Below are 20,369 nucleotides of genomic sequence, written 5' to 3'. Positions count from 1 at the left end.
TATATGGTACCTTATTGTATATAATCTCAAATTAATGTATCCCAAGAAAAACACACGGGCCCTTTTAATTCTTTAATTGTGCTTAATAACGGAAACAGAAGCTTAGTGTGGAATGGCTATACTTGGAGCATATTTGAAAGTCTGTTGTAAAGTTTAACTGAAACTGCCCAATCAGCATCTATAAAATGAAATAACAGCGTTTTCTGCCCTGTGACTTTCCTAGTCTGTCATGGTGAGCTCCACTTCATTTCAGAGCACATGTGCCACATACCACTGCCGAGGTGCCACTCTAACGTCAGCAGCAGCATTTTCTAGCACCTTTTCAGAGCAACGAGGTTTGTGGTCGTTGCCCTTTTTTCCTTCACCTTAGGTTTGAATAGCCACTTGACAGACTCCTTCTTAAAGAATAATTTTAGTTGATGTGTGTTTGTGCGAGTGCAGGAGCCTGTGTGTGCGAGGAAGAGTCTGTGGGGTTGGTTCTCTGCTTGCTCCTTCCACTGTAGGATGCGAGGATTGACCTAGCCAGGCTTGCGCCATCTCACTGTGTCCCAGCAATGAGATTTCTCATTCCTTTTTTCCGAGTGATTTTGCTACATGGTTTTTTTAAATCCCTTATAACTTCAGTAGTCATGTGCCTGCCTTGGAGGAAACCTTTGTTTTGTAAAATGCTTGTGGCTCTATAGTGTTATATGTAATTGAGCAGAGTAAATTTTTTCTTTCCTAAGAAAGTAACCATCTGATCAAGGGGAGCTAGGCCAATAAATTGCTTCTAGTTGACCCAACAAAGAGGGCAGTATAGGCTATATTTAATGGCGTTTAAAAATTCATTTCTATGAGCTTTCTGAAAATAGACTAAAAATAATGCATGTGGAATAGTATCATGCTCGAGATTGTTTGACTCGCATTTGAAGTGACCATTTATCTTTACTTAGGGAGCAGGAGTAGGTGGAGAAGTACAGACTGAAGGTTAGTGCATTTTAGTCTTAGTCTCCTTAGGGAGAACCCTGGATTATCACTCTCACTATGCATTGATGCTTCAATTGTAAGAGCCTGTAATTTTCTCGTTGCCCATTGAAGGAAAGCAAAAGACTAATATTTGAAAACACTTGTGTTACTGTTTATATTCCATCTATTATTTTTGGTTATCATTTTCTTTTATAGCACAGCTTGGCAGTTTCTGTTAATTTTTGTGCATTCTAGACTATAACAGGACTTTGGAACTATTGTAACCGTGGGAAAAGTTTTAGAGACTGATGTTGATTGCTCTGAGCTGCAGACTCTCAGGTATCCTACATATTTTGAATTTGCTGTGTTGAGTTATTTAAGTTATTTTGAGACCGATAGGCAGACAAAGTAGACAAGACACACCATTTGCATTCTAATTCATAGACTGATTTGTTTACTTAGAATGAGTATTAGGTGCATGTATCTTGCCAGCATTCATGAGCAATAGCCAACTTAGAGACTTTGTCATGCATTTCATTTAAGTTTTCTAAAAGTTAGCATAAAGTTTTTGGTTGTGTGAGACCATCCCTGTTATTTGTTTACTAAAGTACATTAATTTATTCAAAGATTTTTTTTTCCACACAGAAATGGCGTAATCCAAAGTGCAGAGGTAACTCAGTTGTGGACTAGTCATGCTGATGATGTGTTACCAGGAGCTAACACTTGGACTAGGTTTGTTTAGGCAAGGCTGTACTCTTAAAACATGGGTTAATTTTAAAACAGGCTTGTTAGATAAGCACTTGTACTGCTGTCTGACAGATGAGGAATCAGGTGCTAGGCTGTGATGTTGAGCTGCTGCCCTTATACCCACTTAATTAGCTTTTGACAACCCTGAAAGGTACAAGTTAACTTCTAATTCATTTGTGGTCAACAGTCCAAAAGTAAGCCTTAAAGAGCTTTGATTTCTTGTCCAGATGACTTCCAGGTGGAATGACCTTTTTTTTTTTTTTTTTTAACTCACGGGTTGTTGTTGTTTTACTTTAGTTTTAGAGATTCTTCTCATTTTATAAAATGTGTGGACATAAAACATGACAGTTAATTCCCAGTTTGTGCTTAGAAGATCCAAAGATTATAAAGTGGGAATTCCAAGTCACATTTGTAATCCTAGCACTTGAAACATAGAAATAGGACTACAAGTTCAAGGCCAGCCTTGGTTACATGAGACCGTATCTCTGAACAAACTTCCAAAACAATAAAATGGAAATGCCAGTCTCCCTTATGAGCCTGTAACATTACTTTATTTTAAGACATGTCCTTGTGTAGTTTAGGCTGGTCTTGAATCTAACATCTCCTCTCAGCCGCCCTAGTGTTGTTATTGTGGTCTCCCCCCCCCTCCCCGCGCCCCTCTTCCACACGGTTGTTGCTGTGTACGTGTGGCATGATTCTTGCTATGTGAATGGCCATTAACTTATCCAATTAGTTGTTGAGTACAAATCATGGTATAACAGTGAAAAAAATTAGTTGTGGTCCCTTCTCATTGAAGACAGTAAAGTAGACAATGTGGAAACATTCTGGTTTTCCTTCTATTGCCCTGATAAAATACTAACCAAACACAACTTGAGGTAGGAAAGAGTTTATTTGGCTTATATGTTATTGTCCATTGAGGGAAGCCAAGGCAAGAACTCAAGTAGAGACCAGAGAAGAACTCTGCTGTGGCTTGCTTTTTCTGTGTTGCTTAGCTTGCTTTCTTAGATAACTCAGGACCATCTACCCATGGATGACACTACTTACGATGGACTTGGCCCCCCTACATAGTAATTAGTGAAGAGAATGCCCTGCAGACATGCCTACAAGCCTGCAGACAGGCTGATGGAGGCAGTTCCTCTGGGAGGTCCCCCTTTCCCAGCTGACTCTAGTTGTCGTCACGTTGCCAAAAATAATCACAGTAGTGTCAGTGCTAATACATTATGTGGGTTTGCAGCCTTAGAGGATCAAGGTGAGCCATCTTGTTGGGTGCCTTGAGGATCGAGGTGAGCCATCTTGTTGTGTGCCTTGCCTTCTAAGGCAGGACCTGAGCAATGGAGCAAGTAGACAATGGTGAGTGCCTGGAAGTATGGAGAGAAGTCAGAGTAGAGTCTTAGTTTGTTCTGTGTGGCAGTAATGTGAAAGGTTAAAGTAGAGCTGGGAAAGACGATGCTGAGAAGTGAATGTGAGGCCACCTGCAAGAGTCACGGTAACAGTTCCGTACTGCTTCAGACTGAATGCAATGGGGACACCACTATAAGGGGCTTTAGTGGGAAGTGAAATACTCAGATCGTCTTTTAAAAAGATTGTCTTGGGACTGGAAGTGTGGCTTAGTGTTAAGGCATTTGTATACAAGGGCAAGAAGCTTTGGAGTCCATTTCCAATTTGGAAATTAGGAAAGGGGAGGATTTTTTTTTTTCATTTTTAAGCTTTTGAGGCAGGAATATAGAGCCCAGTTTGGTCTTTACTTAGTATGTACGTCATGCTTGTTTTATTTTGGGAATGACTGCCTGGCCTTGGGATTACAGGTATGCATGGCCATGTTGGGCCTGCTGTGTTCCTTAAAAGCTTAGGGAACAGATTTAAGATGAGGTAAGATTGGGTATGGAGAGACGAGAGGCTAAATTGAAGTAATTATTAGTGATCTGTAATAGTGACCTGTGACGTTCAGCTTCTAAGACTTGACTTTCTAGCAGTGGGTTCAGTGGAGTATGTTGTTTTGCTTCCATCACCTCCCAGGGGTGCCACTCCCCACTTGATGCTGAGATGCTGCTTCCCCAGGCCTATTGAAGTCTTCACTTTCCACTGACTTACGCCATTGTTAGTCACTGAGTAGCAGCTTGACCAACCTAAATCATCATATCAGGTTAGAAAGTCAGGAAGCTGCCATGAGCCAGGCATTAAATATCCACAGGAGCCCAGAATCGGGCTAATAGCTGCTTTTCAAAATAGATATACCTGTTAGCTGTGTAAAGCAGGAAGAGTCCAAAACCTAAGGGTCACCCCACGTAAAAGCTGTTTTCCATTGCCTGTAGCTCAGGCAGTAAAATCAAGAGTTACAGAAACTGGTAGAGCAAAATGGTTATAAAGACCACCCCCTCTCTCACACACACATACACGCACGTTCTATAAACACCCTCTCTTGATTAGAAAAACCCTGTGTAGCAGGGCCTTAGTTACTTTGCTGTTGCTCTGACAGAACACCATGATGGAGACAACTTATAAAATATTTAGTTGGGTTTACTGTTTGAGAGGATTAGAATCCATGGTGTTGGAGCAGCTGAGAGGTCATTCATATCTTGATCCACAAACAGACAGCAGAGAGAGCACATTGGGAATGTGTGGGCTTAGCTCCCCTGCTCCCCAGTGACACACCTCTTTGAATAAGACTGTACCTCTCAGTCCTTCCCAAACACCTCCACCAACTGGGGACCAAGTATTCAAACATAGAGAATATATCCAAACTATATCCAAACATAAAATTTATAGGACCATTCTCATTCAAATTACCATAAAGTACAACTTAGTATGTAACAAATTAGTTCTTCCTTCTGTGTAAGGTATAGAGATAACAACAACTTGATTTAATGCAATGAACACCCATAGGCATTTGCTTTCTTCACCCACTGGAAACCCTGCCTAAATCCTGTTTAGCTGAATCTGAATGTCTCTTTCCTCCCTAGGACCAAATAGGTGGTGACTAGGCTGCCTGAATCTAAGAGAAGTGAAGAGTTTAGAATCCTTCCTAGAGTTTGCTGGTAGCCCAGCTGAGTGTATCTGGACTTCTGGACTTCTGAGGGTCAGGAAGACTTCATCAATTCCTAATCACTTCTCTCCTTAAAGTTGCAAACAGGAAATCAAGGAGTGTGTATATTTGTGTGTAGGGTGTGTGTGTGTGTGTGTGTGTGTGTGTGTGTGTGTGTGTGTAAAATGTGCATGTAGTCAAGACTGTTCGCTACAGGATTTCTTCTCCATTAACTAAAGGAACTTTTAATGCTTTTGGTTCACTTGTGTAAATGACAACAAGACTGTCATTCCTTAAAGTACCTATTTTAGCGTAGGAGATCTGTTGGCCCTACAAGTCCAGTTCTGACCTGGGCCACCAGGCTTGACCCATTTTCATCATATATCCTCTCCATTAGTGCAGATGAGAGAAGGCAGCCAAGCCAGCATTTGTATCACTGATTTCCATTTTACTTTTTTCTACTGTTACAAAACATTGATTAAACTAACAGGGTAGGGGGATGGAGAGATGTGTTACTCTTATCTTACTAGGGTCTCTCTTGGATTTCAGAATGCTGTCTTATTCTCCAGAACTCAATTCACAAGGTATCCTTTCTCTTAGAAAGTTAAGGCTCTTATCAGCATTGTGGTCTCAAGGCCTATTAAGAACCATTTGTATGAGATTAATCCTACTGCAAGCTTCTAAATTTCCCATTTACATTTTTATGAATGCTGGTAGAAGCCACAAAATTCTTTTATTAGAAATAGGGGACAGTCTAACCTCTGTAGTAAGTAGTGGTAACCAGATTATCAGTATTGATAATAATATATGAGTTTGACTGTGCAGAGTAAAAAGTGCTAGGTAATACTTGGAAACATAGTGGGCTAATACGACAGTGAAGTTTTGCTGTTAGGGAACCCAGATCATTCATAGGGAGCTCGTTGTTTTGCTCTCGGGGGATACTTTTTGTTTCTTATAAAATGCTGAAACCAGGGCTGTCACTTTATAGAAAGGGACAGGATTTTTATTTTTCATGGCTGTTCACTGTATAGAAATTTTAGAAAGATAGTAAAGGCAGCTGGTACCTCCTCAGAACATGCAAAAGAAATAGCTATGTAGTGTGATTTTTCTTATGTGTATATGTAAATTATCTCGGTAAATCTGCCTTTTCAAAAGGTTCCTGGCATATAAGAACAAAGTACACACAATGATTGGAATTAATTTTCTTCTGAGGTTTATTTATTTTGTTTTATCATGTGAGTGTTTTTGCCTCGTGCATATTTTGCCTTTATTTATATGTGTACCACATTCTTGCCTCATGTGTGGAGGCCAGAAGAGAACAGCAGATATCCTGGGACCGAACTTGGATCTTCTGAAAGAGTAGCAAGTACCTTTAGCAACTGAGACATATATTCAGTCCTGATTGAACTGAATATATTCATTTTCTTGATTTGTATCAACCTTAAGTATGACCTTGATAAAATTTTAATTAATTTTCTCTAGGGCAAATGCATAGCTCAGTAACATTTACTGAAATACTCAGGCATTTTGCAGTCTGAAGATTATTTGAGGAACTGCCATGGTGTGCAAGAATTGAGATTCCTTTGGTTTTGTTACATGAAACTATGGTAGTTCTCAGTTTGAATCCCTTTGAGTGACAGTCTAGATTTGGAGTTAGAACAACACCTAGCACAGAGAGTTGGAGGAAGTTTATACTTGGGATTTTTCTTTTCTTTGATGTTTAAAACTTTTTCTTAAACAGGCTAGAATTATTTTTATTTTCTAGTACTTACTTATAATAAGTTTACCATCTTTTTTAAAATTTTTATTTATTTGTTTGTTTGTTTTTGAGATAGAGGCTCTCTATAGCCCAGGCTGGGCTGAACTCAGTATATAGCTTAGGCTGGTCTCAGACTTTACAGTGATCCTCTTTTTTTCAGTGTCCTTAGTATTGGAATTGTACATGTGAGCCATCGTGCCTGGTTGTGAACAGGTTAACTTTTACTTAATGACAATTATTAATTACCTTAAAATTTTGTTGTCTTACATAATTAATGTCTTATGGCACATCACAATTGTGTTTACCACATTGTTTTCAAAAGTAGAATAGTCATCTTCATTTGCTTCACTCATTTAAATTGGTGTTCATGAGCTGGGCATGGTGGCTCACATCTTTAATCCTAGCATTTGGGAGGAAAAGGCAGGCGGATCTCTGTGAGTTTGAGGCTAGCCTGGTCTACAAAGCGAGTCTAGGACAGCCAGGACTACACAGAGAGACCCTATCTCGAAAAACAAAAATACAAAATAAATAAATAAATAAATGTACATAATAAATAAATAAATCAGTGTTTGTGAATTTAGGTACTTGGAATTGTCATACAGTCTAGCTATGCCAGAGCTGGTTGTTAGTTCCTAGTGGGAAATGTACCTTTGTTTGTTTGTTTTGGAACAGGGTCTTTCTAGGCTGTCCTGGAACTCACTTAGGCTGGCCTTGAACTCACAGAGATCTACCTGCCTCTGCCTCAAGAGTGCTGGGATTAAAGGCCTGCGCCACCACTGCCCAGCTCTAGTTCATCTTTTTGCATGCGGATATCCAATTACATCTATATCAGGTTTGGTATCTTGAGATAATCAGTTGGTTGCAGATGCTCATTTCTGGACTTCACAGTTTGTTTTCATTGATCTCTGTCTTTGCTAGTACCATATGACTACTGTTGTTTTTCATGTTTTGGGGGGCATATATATATGTGTGTGTGTGTGTGTGTGTGTTCATGTGTGTGCTTTTGTATGTTTGAGCTAAGGTTGCTATTGAATGTCTTCTATCACTCGCTACCTTACCTTTGACACAGGGTCTTTGAATCTGGAGCTTGTCAAACTGGCTGAACATCAAGCCCTAGGGATTTAACTACCTCTGTTGTTCAAGGGCTGGGATTGTGGGCACATATTGCAAGGTTTGACTCTATATGTGGGTGTTGGGGGCTCTGAACTCAGGTCTTCATGCTTAAATGGCAAACCATCTAGATGCCCATTTCCTGATAATCATAGCTTTTCTTACCATATTTTAATAGTCAAATAACAAACAACAGCCTCCTTCTCTTGTCTACCTTCTTTTTGCAGGACTAAGGATTGAATCTAGGACTGCACACTGCTAGCAAGCACTCTACCGCTAAGCTTTGTTCCTGGCTTTTTATTTTTATTTTTATTTTTTAACTTTTCATTTTGAAAAGGACCTAGATAGTCCTTAACTCATGATCCTCCTGCTGTAGCCTCATGAGGGTCTGGTCAGGCAATAGCTTTCTTCTTGTTAAAATATATGCTCATGTTTATTAAAACAATATAGAAAACTAAAACCATCATGTTGGCAGTCACTAATGTACATCTTTCCAGGCATCTGTGCAGATGTACTCAAGACATATGAATATACACATTCTCCACATTGCACACAGGACACATTTGCCCACACTCGGTCTTTCTGAGTTTTGTTTTGTTACTATACATACTGACAGCTTTAAGAGAGAGCTGATTGCTTTTCTTAGACAAGTTTGTAATTCTCTGAGATTTTTACTTATAACTTATGAGACTAACAACTGTGGATGTCTTTTTGTTGGTAGTAAAAGTAAAATTTACTCATTTTACTTTTGGGAAGATGACTTTAAAGTAAATGCTCAAGTGTGTATTGTTAATGAATGACATTCTGTGTGAAACTTGAACAAAACTAATCCCCAAGTCTATGGGTTTTTAATATTCTGTGTTTAGTACTGTGTAAGCTTTTCTCCCCCTTTTCTTGGCATTTGATGACAATAAGTATAGATAGGGCCAGAAAGCCTATAAATGTGTAGGGGGAGAGAGTTCTATTTGTTATCATGAGAACTCCCACAGCACGCTTACCCACGTGAATAAAGGAATGGCAGACTTTGCTGTTTTGCACTTTGTGAGTTAATCCCACAGCCCTGATATAGCCTAAGATACGGTCAGAAGCAGAGGGACTTTGACTGGATAGCCAGGGAAGGTCAGATCCCATCAGAAACTCCCCTGCTGTTTACATCTTTCTTATATAGTATATTTAGTATGATGACTATATGGTTTAAAAATCATACTTAATGATGTAACCATTATAAAAGGCTGCAGAAACTATACTTATTATAAGAGGTAATTTAATCTGGCAAATGGGAGCTTTTAGAAGTTTTGGGAACTGGAGAATGACAAGACTAGCCAGAATAAACTTACTATCACATTGATTTGGTAGAAACTTTAATTTTGAGAAAAATGTGTTTAAATTAATTGGGAAACTGTTGAATAATAAGATTTTGTAAGTGAAATATAGGTGCACTTATTTAATTTTTGTTGCGGCTCAAACCCACCCAGAGCTTTAGTCACAGTGGACAAGACTTCCACCACTGAGATACATACTCAGCTTTGTATGTTGGTTTAAAGTTGAAATTAAGTTTTCCCATGATAGATTCACACAGTGAAGTCTTGACAGTAGCTACTTTTGTGGGATTATTTTTTCCCTTTCCTTCCCTCCCCTCTTCTCCCTTCTCCCCCCTTCCCCCTTTCTTGTTGTGTTTGTTGTTATTTTGTTTTTGAGACAGGGTTTCTGTGTAGCTTGAATTACAGGTGTGCACTACCACCCCAGGTATCCATCCATTCATCTTCATTCATCTATTTTTCTCTTTCTTTCTTTCTTTCTTTCTTTCTTTCTTTCTTTCTTTCTTTCTTTCTTTCTTTCTTTCTTTCTTTCTTTCTTTCTTTCTGTTTGTTTTTTTGTGGCAGGATCTTTCTGGCCTAAAACTTACTATGTAGACCAGGTTGGGTTCAAACTCAGAGACCCACTGAACCCCTGCTCTCTTGAGTGCTGGGGTTAAAAGTGTGGGCTGCCACATCTGTCTTCAGATTACAGATTTTTAATGTCTTACTTTTTATGGAAAACTTAGAAAATACAAAATACGTTACATAAGAAGATATGAAAGTGAAACTCCTGTTCTGCTTGTAGCCAGCAGATGCCGTTCACACAGGTGAAATGTAAGAACACCTTGCAAGCCTTGTAAAAGAACCAGAAAGTTTGGAGAGATGGCTTAGTTTGTATAGTGACAGCAACGTTAAGTCTGAGGACCTGGGTTCAGAGTCTTACTTAGCACAGATGTGAAAAGCTAGCAGTCTTGGTGGCAAGCATCTGTAGTCCTAGTGCTGGGGATACAGAGACAGGCAGGTCTCTGACGCTTATTGGCTAGCTTACGCTGGCTGATTTAATGAGCTCCAGATCCACTGAGAAATCCTGTCTCAGGGAATCTGGCAATAAAGTTTAGGGATGTCAAGATGGCTCAGTGGCTAAAGGCAGTTGCCTCTAAATTCTGATCACCAAAATTTGATTCCCAGAACCCACATAATGAAAAGAGAGAGCTGATTCCCCCAAGTTGTTCTCTACCTCCACACACACCCTGTGGAGTCAATGCACATATGCACAATAAATGAAGTACAACATACAGAAAAGAAAGATTAAAAAATATGGTGAGTACATATGTGCACACATCCATATGAATATCATATGTTCATATAGACTACAAAGTAACTTTTTTACAAAATAATTTTTAAAGAGAGCCAGAAATAGATTTTAGGACTGATACCTGCCCTACCTGTTGATAGGTAATATATCCAGAAAATTGGAGATTAGAAATATTTTAAGGAATAAGAAGTAATTTTACCAATGTACATGAGAAAGCATATAACTTAGAGGATTAAAGAGTTGGACCCAAATGGAGAGTTCTTCATTCTGTGTAAGTTGGAATTATGAAATAAAATGAACAGTTTTATTGCAGAAGGAACACTTCATTAAAATAATAACAGTAATAGTAAAAATAATGCAAAAATGCTGCAGAGGTAGGCAGATGTCTAAGATCCAGGTCAGATTGGTCTACATAGCAAGTCCCAGGGCCACTCAGGGCAACATAGTGTAGGAAGAAAAATAACACTATGAGCTGTTCCAAGTTCTTACATTGTTAAAATATGTCTGTTTTCTCTGTTCCTGGGAAGTCTTAAACTTCTTTTTGATAGATTAATTGCTGGGTTCCCCCCCCCCCCCATTCTTCCCTGGAATCTTCTGTTATTTAATTTTCAAATTGTTGCAGCTCATGAGGAATGGGCTTGTTTGTAACAGTTCTCAATTCAGAAATGGTCTTTTCCTGTGATAATACTTTCAGAACCTGTGAATATCTGTTTCTCAAAAACTTGGGCCCAGATGCTTAGCATAGGAAAGGACACATGCACTCTAAAATTGCCCCCTCTTGTTTATCTGAATAGTAGCTATTATCATCAAGAAGTTATGTAGCTCACACTTTAACACTGGTTTCAGTTTTTAGTACAGAAAAGATAAGTAAATGATCCATTAACACAAATCTCATCCAGAAAGCAAGCTTCATCAACATTAGCAATTAATTCCTAATTAGCTGTTGATTATATACAGTTACCTGTGAGCTTAAAAAATACTGTTGTCTAAAAAGAGATTAGGAAGGCGTTGGTTAACATACAGTAAATGGATAATTTATAATGCTGAATAAATATTGATGGACTGAGGGCACGAGAGATGCTCAGCAATTATGAGCACAGGCTGCTCTTCCACACAACCCAGGTTTTATTCCTAGTACCCACATGGCACTCACAACTTTCAGTAATTTGGTTCTAGAGGAGTCAGTGTCTTCTACTAGCTTCTGTGGGCATTAAACAGATACTTGGAGCATTAGGTATATGTGTAGGCAAAACATTTCTACCTATACAATAAAATAATTTTTTAAAAATTAGGGCTTGCCCTTCACTTACCAGGAAACTGAGACAGAGGGGAGGACATTCTAGTGGGACTCTAGATGAGAGAAGCATGGGAGAATGGCAAAGTAGAAGGATCCAGAGGGTCCTAGAAGCCTACAAGTAGAACATTATGAAAGGCAGATTTGGGCTCAGGGGTCCCGCTCAAACTAAGGCACCAGCCAAGGACAATACAGGCAGTAAACCTTAAACCCCTACCCAGATCTAGCCAATGGACAGAACACTCTCCACAGTAGAGTGGAGAGTGGGATATGACTTTCTCACATACTCTGGTGCCTCACCTTTGACCATGTCCCCTGGAGGGGGAGACCTGGTGGCACTCAGAGGAAGGACAGCAGGTTACCGGAGAAGAGACTTGATACGTTATGAGCATATACAGGGGGAGGTAATCCCCCTCAGGAACAGTCAGTCATAGGGGAGGGGAATAAGGGGAAAATGGGAGGGAGGGAAGAATGGGAGGATACAAGGGATGGAATAACCATTGAGATGTAACAAGAATAAATTAATAAAGGAGAAAAAAAATAAAAAAAAATTAGGGCTTGCTAACCATTGATCTTTTCTTTGCCCATTTAGCATAATCACCACTGATTTATTCCTATTTAGGATATCCTTATGTACTATACTTTTTTTTTTTTTTTTGAGTTACAGTCTCATTGAGCCATCCTGCCTCAGCCTCCTTCCAGCCTCCTGACCTGGTATAGTACATAGCTGTATTTGAATGTATCTCCTCCTATTTTGATTTACAAGATCAGGCTTAAATAGCCAAAATATGAAATTATGTTGCTTATGTTTTAGCAAGTAAAAATAAAAGAGGACAAATAGAAGACTCAAGCATGTACAGCAAATGAAATAAGTATTGTTGGAGAAGTTGGAGGAATTATTGTGGTTTTGTGTTTTATACTAGTACTGAGAAGCCTCCATTGCTCTTTGAATTCTTTGTTGCCCTAGATTAGCAAAGCCTTTTTCTTAAGGATTTAAGTTTTATTTCATGATGTACCCCTTTGTTACCAACAAATGAATGGTGTTTAAAATGCCTGTTTTAGGGGAGAATATTTTCCTTTGGCTTTGGAGATATCCCAGTACAAAACCTTTTTTTTAGAAGGTATTTTTACTAAATTTGAAGCATGTGAAAAACGTCTTTTTAAAGTTATTAGTGCTGGTAATGTTTTTAAATATACAAGGCAAACTCAGACATCTTCACTTCTCTAGCTTTCTCTGACACTCTTCTCTGACATAATTAAATTACTTATCTGTCTTCCCATTCCTTTCGTAGCAATCTGTTTCCATGTCATTTCATAGGAAGTGAGCATCTTGAGGGCAAGGCTTCTTTTACTCAGCAATTTGACTCCGCCTTGCATCTGGTGTTGGAGGGCCTATATTGATTGTTGAATTTTGAGTACTGTGTTTTAGATTAAGTGACAAGGCATTTTATTTTGTTATTTTTATATATTTACTTTTCCGAATCCATCTGTCTCCTCATCTTGGCTTGCCTGTAGACTGACACACAACATCTTTAAAATATCTGTTAAGACATGGCATTTTAAACAGTTTTTAAAAAAACATTACTTTGATTGCTATCATGGTATTTCTGCAAAGTGGTAGTTTGTGGCAGTTGAGTTATTTTGACTGTCTGGGAAAACCAGCACCTGTAAAACCATGTGGATACTTGGACTATTATATTTAAGGTTTCTTTATTAAACTGATTTATAATAGAAATTATGTTTGTCCAAATATTGTCAGGTATCTAATATGTATATATCGATATCTCATTTTTCTATGCAAATCTTTTTAGCAGAATGATCAGTCTTTGTGGCCTTAGCATAGGAAAGCAGCATTTCTTCCAGTCTCTTCTATCATATTTGCCTAGTCACTTGTTCTGTATTCATACACGCACACACTCACACAATGCAATCTGCCGTGTATCAGACATTGTGCATCAGGGAAGGCAATAACAATAAATGGACTCTGATCCCAACATTAATCATCAGAAAGAACCAAACATTTTCATGAATGATTTGATGGTGGATCCTCAGCCTATACTTGGTTTATGTTCTTGACTTTACTTTAGCACTGTCCTGTTTTCTAAATTTGTTATAACTATAGTCTGTTCTGTTAATCTAGTTGCCTTATTTAAAGTTCTATTGCTGTGAAGAGACTCCATGTCCACGGCACTTCTTATAAAGGAAAACATTTATTTGGGGTTTACTTACAGTTCATACATTTAGCACATTGTCATCACTGTGGGAAGCATGGCAGCATGCAGGCAGACATGGTGCTGGAGAGGAAATGAGAATTCTACATTTGGATTGACAGGCAGCAGGAAAAGACAGAAAAGGAAAGAGAAAAAAAAAAGACAAAAAAAAAACAACCTGACTTGAGCACTTGAAAGCCCAAAGTCTACCCCTCATGACATACTTCTTCCAACAAGGCCATACCTCCTAATCCCTATAAACTAATGACTAAGCATTCAAATCTGAGCCTATGGGGGCCATTCCTATTAAACACACCAAACTAGTGTGGATAGATTATTACGATCTTACTACTTTTAATATATATTAATTATTATAAAATGTTTAAAAATTATATATATATATATATATATATATATATATATAATATATGTTATTTTAGCAGTAACTCTTTTAGGGTAAAATCTTTGAGGGGGAGCATTTCTGACCTGTATGTTTCTGGAACCAGGTGCAGTATCTGCAAAAAAGTAGACATTTAATCAGCACCAACCAGCACTTCTTTATGTTGTTGATTTGCTAAATACTAAAGATGTATTTTTACCGAGTCTCAATAATCCTTACATGATGTTGTATTTAAACAATTAATTCCATTTTCCACATGTTTGAGAATACTGTTACAGCTAGCAGTTTCGGGAACTAAAATCAGACTGAGTTAATGCTCTGGCTCAGGGGTTGAGGACTTGCCTTGCATTTTTGAGTCCCAAGGTTTGAACCTCAGCACTGCAAAGAATCCAGTCTGCCATCTAACTTGTTTCACAGTTTAGGTTAAACTTTTTTCCACCTTTATGTTTCCCTTTATTATAACATAAGTACTAAATATTGAATAGGGTACAAAAAACTGAAGATAAAGCTTTTTTCTGTCACTGAGGCTGTGGATTCTTGCTAGGAACAGGACTTCTGAAAGGCAGTTCTGTCCAGAAGGCTGTGCTATAAATAAAGCCATTTTTGCTTGAGTAAGGGGTCTCTGAAGTTCAAGGATACACACAGGTCTTCCCAAACTAAACAAGAGTAACCCTGGGACCTGTAATGTGGGCTTGTGGAAACAGTAGTATAAATTGTGCCCAGTTCACAGCATTCTTTCTACTGCTATGGGACACATACTCCCATGTCATGCTGCACCCCATAAGGATTTAAACTAATGGAGAGTAGACAAATACAAATAGATTTGTGCTCTTTAGAAAAACAAATTTAAATCCTTTTCATAAATTTGTTGTCTTTCAGTAAGATGACTGTTGTGGTTTGAATGTGAAATGTCCTCCATAGACTGAACTCTGATCTCGGGCTAGTGGGATCTTTGAAAAGGTAGAAAGAATCTTCAGGAGGTGGAACCAGACTGGTGGAGGTGGCTCACTGCAGGGTTGAGGATTTGTAAGGGTTTTCAACTGAGGCTATCAGCCAAGTTCTGATTGCCATCAACTGGCACCCTGCACTTCCTGCTATCAAGGATTTCACCATTTAAAACTTGAGTGAGAATGAAAAGTTCCTCCCTTTAGTTGCTTCTGTCAGGTATTTTGTCACAGTGAGAATGAAGGGCAGTTTGTTTTTGCTTGAGTAAGTGGGGTTTATTGACACACTGACAAGAAAAGGAACAAATGCCGAAACTGGGTGAAACACAGGAGTAACTGTACCATTGGGTGAGATTGCTTGGGAGTTTCAGAGACTTCAATTCTATGGTGATTTACAGGGACTACTGAAAATGGGGGATAGCTTTAAGCATTTCAAAGGCAAAAATGTTGTAGAAGGAAGGTGCTCCTTTCCATGAAGAGGAGATGGATTTCCAGACTTCACTAGCTTCAGCTGTTAGAGTTGGTCAAAGCAGCCTTTAGAATGAGGTCTTCTAGCCCAGTGGTTCTCAACCTTCCTAATGCTGCAACCCTTTAATATACTTCCTCATGTTGTGGTGACCTCCAACTTAAAATTATTTTCATTGCTACTTCATAGCTGTAATTTTGTTACTCTTATGAATTGTAATGTAAATATCTGTGTTTTCTGGTGGTCTTAGGTGACCCTTGTGGAAGGGTGGTACAACTCCCAGAGGGGTTGTGATCCACAATTTGGGAACCACTGTCCTAGACTATAAACACTAGTGTATATTATAGTCACTTGATCTTGGAAAGTGCATATTCTTAGAAACAACTCATGGAATTTAATTGGTTGTGGCAACTCTCAGATTTGGTATCTTAAGCAGATTTAGGTGTATTTAGTCAATGGATTATTTGTTTAATTGTCAAGCATTAAACAGCATATAAAGCGCAGAATTTACTGAACTTTACTGTCAGTAACCATTGGTAACCACGTCATGATACTATCACTATAATCGAACCAATGGACTATAATCCAATGGACATATCTCTTACCCATCAAGAATCGATCCTGTCTCAAATCCATCTGCCTTGTCTGGGCTCCAAACAACCACTCTATTAGTTACTTTTTTTTGTTGTGATAAAATACCACAACCAAATACAACTTGTAGAAGAAAGTTTACTTTAGTTTACAGTTTAGACCAATAGAGTCCATAATAGTAACAGCAGATGGCCGGAGCATGAAGCTAGTAATCCCACTTTGTTGCCACACCAGGAAAACTTATTTTGCTTAATATAACAGTGTCCAATTCCAAATTGATTTTCATGGAAGCATCATACTTTTGTTTTTATCTATTCCACTCATTACCATTCCCACCAGTGGTGAATATATGTTCCTTTTTCTGTACATCCTTTCTAGGGATGATATATATATATATATATTTTTGTTTTTGTTTGTTTTAATGTTAGCAGTGTGTGTGTGCGCATGGGGGGGATAGTTTAAATATGCATTTCCCTAAAGGTTAAAGATATTCAACACTTTAAAAATACTTCCTAATTTCAATTTACATTTTCTGATGGCTGAAAATATTGAACATTTTTTCAAATATGTATTACTCATTTATATTTCTTTTGAGGACTCTCATGTTCATTAGCCAATTATTGATAAAATTGGTTTTCATTCTTTTCTTTTCCTTCCTTTCTTCTTCCTCCTCCTCCTCCTCCTCCTTTTCCTCCTCCTCCTCTTCCTTTTTTCCCCGACCCAGACAAGATTTACTGTAGCCCAGGCTGGCCTCAAAATCCATAACAAGATGGCCTGGAGTTTGTAGTTTTCTACCTTTTCCCTCTGAGAGTGCTGAGATTACAGAACTCCACCACCACACTGGCTTTATGCAATAGTGGGGATTAAACTCAGGGCCTTGCAAGTTGATATCAACTCAGCAGCTAGGGTCATTGGAGAAGAGAGAAACCCTTAATTGAGAAAAAAAAACCTTCGTAAGATTGGGCTGCAGTCAAGCCTGAAGGGCATTTTCTTAGTGATTGATGTGGAGAGCACAGTCTATTATGAGTAGGGTCACTCCTGGGTTGGTAGCCCTAAGTTCTATAAGAAAGTAGGCTGAGCAAGCTGTGAGGAGCAAGCCTGTAAGAAGCACCCTTCCATTCCCACCAGCAATGCAGTAGTGTTCCCCTTTCTCTACATCCTCGCCGGCATGGACTATCATTTGAGTTTTTTATCTTAGCCATTCTGATGGGTATAAGATGGAATCTCAGAGTCGCTTTTGATTTGCATTTCTCTGATGACTAAGGATGTTTGGAAATCAGTCTGGCACTTTCTCAGCAAACTGGGAATAGGACTACCTTAAGACCCAGCTATTCCACTCCTTGGAATATACCCAGAAGATGCCCCACCGCACAACAAGGTCATATGCTCAACCATATTCATAGCAGCCCTATTTGTAATAGCCAGAACCTGGAAACAACCTAAATGACCTTCAGTAGAAGAATGGACAAAGAAATTGTGCTACATTTACACTATAGAATACTATTCAGCTATTAAAAACAAGGAAATCCCAAAATTTGCAAATAAATGCATGGAACTAAAAAGGATAATACTGAGTGAGTTAACCCAGACCCAGAAAGACTCACCTAGTACATACTCACTTATAATTGGACACTAGCCCAAAAAGGATGTCCCATGAAAGTCTTCACTTTACAAGGAGATTGGGCTAGATGCAGAGACTTCCTATTGGGACTCTAGGTAAGAGAAGTATGGGAGAATAGGAAAATAGAAGGATCCAGAGGGTTCCTAGAAACCCATAAGAAGAACATCATGACATGCAGATCTGGACCCAGGGAGGTCTGCACAAACTACTGCACTAACCAAGGATAATACATTCAGTAAACATTGAACCCCTACTCAGGTTTAGCCAATGGACAGGACATTCTCCACAGTTATGTAGAGAGTGGGGACTGACTCTGACATGAACTCTGGTGTTCCATATTTAACCACTTCCCCTTGGTGGGGAGGCCTGGTGGCACTCAAAGAAAGGATAAGCAGGCTACCAAGATGAGACTTGATAGACTGCGACTATATGGTTGGGGAGGAGGACCTCTTCTGTCACAGACCTAGGGGAGGGGAATAGGGTGAAAGAGGGAGGGAGGGAGGAGCGGAAAGATATAAGTGAGGGGATAACAATTGAATTGTAATCTGAGTGAATTAATTGAATAAAAAAAATAAGGTAGAAGGGGGGGAAAAAAAAGAAGCACCCTTCCATGACCTCTGTATTAGCTTCTCTCTAATACAGGGTTCCTGCCCTGTTTGAGTTACTGTCCTGACTTCCTCCATTGGTGAGCTACAATGTGGATGCATAGCTCAAATAAACCCTTTCCTCCCAGCTTGTTTTTGGTCATGCTGCTTCAGGACAGCAATAGAAGTCTTAACTAAGACACCAAGCAAGCACTCTCACAGCTTAGCAACATCCCTAGCTGATTTGATGAGACTGTGGGTGTGTGTTTGGCTTGCAGTTCTTTATATATTCCCTATCTAATGGATAGTTGGCAGAATTTTTCTCCCATTTTGTATGCTATTCTTTTGAGACATGGCCTCATTTCTTAGCCATACTGGCCTGGAACTTACTGTACAGGCTGACCTCAAACTCATGGCAATCTTCCTGCCTCAACCTCCCAGGTGCTGGAATTAGAGGTCTGTGCTACTACTTGCAGCAAGCATTTTGGTACTATCAATTTAAAAAATTTTAAATACACTAGACTTAAAATTGAAGATATGATGTTTTCCCTGAATACTTATTAGTTCCAAGGCCACCCCTAAAGATACCAAAATCTGCAGATGCTTAAGTCCCTTGTATTAAAATTGCATTGCATTTGGAAATCACCCATTTATATCTTTACATATAGTTTAAATAATGTGTAAATTATGCAAAACACCTAATACAAATAAATGCTACACAGTTATATCATGTCCTTGGAATAACCACAAGGAAAGCTGCATACATTTAAAACATGAACAGTTTTTGTTATTTATGAATAGTTTTCACTTTCACCCCAGATTGCTGGGCTCTACAGTTGGTTGAATCTTTGTATACAGACCTGTGGTTATGTTATACATACCTTGATATTTGTATCTATTTTTCTAGCAGGTGAGCGTCAACTATTGTAAGAAGGTAGAAATAGATCCCTTTGGCCCCTGTGATAAGGATACAGAAAAACTGCCAATTGTCTCTCTCGTTAACCTTTTCATACACTATGATGAGAATTGAGTTATCTTGTTGGTGTACTGTTTGTCTTTGAATGTTTCATCCTTGCTGGTCTACCATTTGTTGGTGTTTTGGGCTAATATACTTTTCTTGTAGTAGGCCTTTCATATATAGTGGTTGTATTCATCCAAGGAATACATGCATTAGCACGTTCATGAATGTGTGGTGTGGTGTGTATGTATAATATATGTGCTTTTTTGTGTAGGTGGTTGTGTGTGTACATGTGAAGGCCAGAGACAAAGTTGGCAAGCCAGAGAACTTGAGAGAATCTTCATATCTCTGTGTTCCCTTCTCTTCTGGTTCTGGGGTGATCTGTATAGGTCTGAGGAACTCGGGTACTTATGGCTGAAGTTAGTTGTAATAATTTATTTGGAAATATAATGATGTTTTATACTCTTCTTCCCTTTCTTTTCTTTAAACAGATAGAAGGACAAGGACGAAATCACCAGCACTGGCTGAAGGTAAATATGTCTTTGGGGGAAATGATTACTGAAACATAAGTGAAATAAATATAAACCTACATTAAGGAAGTGTAATTTAGGGAAGTTATTTATATTAAATTACTATAAGTATATTTAGATAATACTGTGTATTTTCTAGCTTAGAATAGGGAGTAATGGGGAACATGTAAATTAATAAGAACTTTTACTGTCAGCACTTTCAAATAGGAGATGTCTCCATTTTTCTTTGGATTCCTTTCTCCATTGTTTATCTCAACTAGTAGAATTGAACAATAAAAGTTCAAAATACAAGTTTAATAGCATAAAGAGAGGGGGACCGAAGATGATACCTATCCATTGGAATTTAGAAAGAACAATACTGTTATACATTATCTTAAATAAGAATTTTATCTTGTTGTTAGTTTTAGTCCGTTAAAAAAATAATGGCTGAAGGTTTTAGCAAGATGGCACAAGGGGTGAAAGTACTGGACCATGAGTCTGAAAGCTGAGTCAGAATTCCAGAACCTACCTGGGGGAAGCAGATGACTAGTTCTGACAAGTTGTTCTTTGACCGCTAGGTGCACACTCAAATGTGC

The 20,369-nt window shown here is 38.6% G+C and overlaps 1 protein-coding gene across 8 annotated transcripts in view; it reads left to right on the top strand.

Annotated features, from left to right (window-relative positions):
* CYRIB (CYFIP related Rac1 interactor B) overlaps window positions 1–20,369 on the top strand; it is a 123,719-nt gene that overhangs the window by 64,562 nt on the left and 38,788 nt on the right. For all 8 annotated transcript variants that reach the window (XM_084748694.1, XM_084748699.1, XM_084748697.1 and 5 more), the window contains one exon: window positions 19,756–19,794. The gene's annotated coding sequence lies outside the window, so the exon portion shown is untranslated. The remainder of the gene's footprint in view (window positions 1–19,755; window positions 19,795–20,369) is intronic.

The sequence above is a fragment of the Acomys minous genome, assembly GCF_964271855.1.
Source record: "Acomys minous genome assembly, chromosome: 12".
Taxonomy (NCBI): domain Eukaryota; kingdom Metazoa; phylum Chordata; class Mammalia; order Rodentia; family Muridae; genus Acomys; species Acomys minous.
The sequence above is the reverse complement of the archived record's forward strand: the minus strand, read 5'-3'. Positions and strand labels throughout refer to the sequence as shown.